The following is a 620-nucleotide window of genomic DNA, read 5'->3' on the forward strand; positions in this document are numbered from 1 at the left end:
CTGTCACCAAAGTATTCCATAGTATAATTGTACAAGTAACCTTCTGTTTTTCTCTCCTGACAGACGTGCGTATAGTCTTTTATTGTTGTTGTTTGCTTTATTGCTTTTGTTCCAGAAAAGCACTGTAGCCAACAGGGAGTTGTTATTGTGTGTCCATAATGAGGAACCAGTTACACTACTGTCTAAAGTTGGTGGTAACTGGGAACAAGTCCGGGAATGGTCCCAGGACTGGCAGAGGGCTTGGGGTGGGGGGGGTAGTCTAGGGAAGTGAAGACAGAATGGAGCTCAGAGGAGATGGGATTTAATGTAAACTTTGAGAGGTGGGCAAAGACTAGAAGGACTAGACTTTCTGGAGAGGTTAGTATGGAGAGGTTTCTGGCCTAGGAGTTGTGATACTACGCTAAGGGCTTCTCCATCTTCATCTCCAGGAAGCACGTCCACCTTACCACAGAGGTGCTTTCAGAGAGTAAGGCAGGTGTGCTCAGGTGGCTCCTTTGGTGAAAAAGGTCAGATGTGATTTCTTGGCATCCTTCTATCAAAACTGGTTTCTGTCTGTGTGAGCAAGCAAACACTGAAGAACCAAGTACCCGAGGATGACCACTTGACAGGCTGTCTTCACG

This window comes from Microtus ochrogaster, chromosome 6 (genome assembly GCF_000317375.1).
Source record: "Microtus ochrogaster isolate Prairie Vole_2 chromosome 6, MicOch1.0, whole genome shotgun sequence".
NCBI classification, from domain to species: domain Eukaryota; kingdom Metazoa; phylum Chordata; class Mammalia; order Rodentia; family Cricetidae; genus Microtus; species Microtus ochrogaster.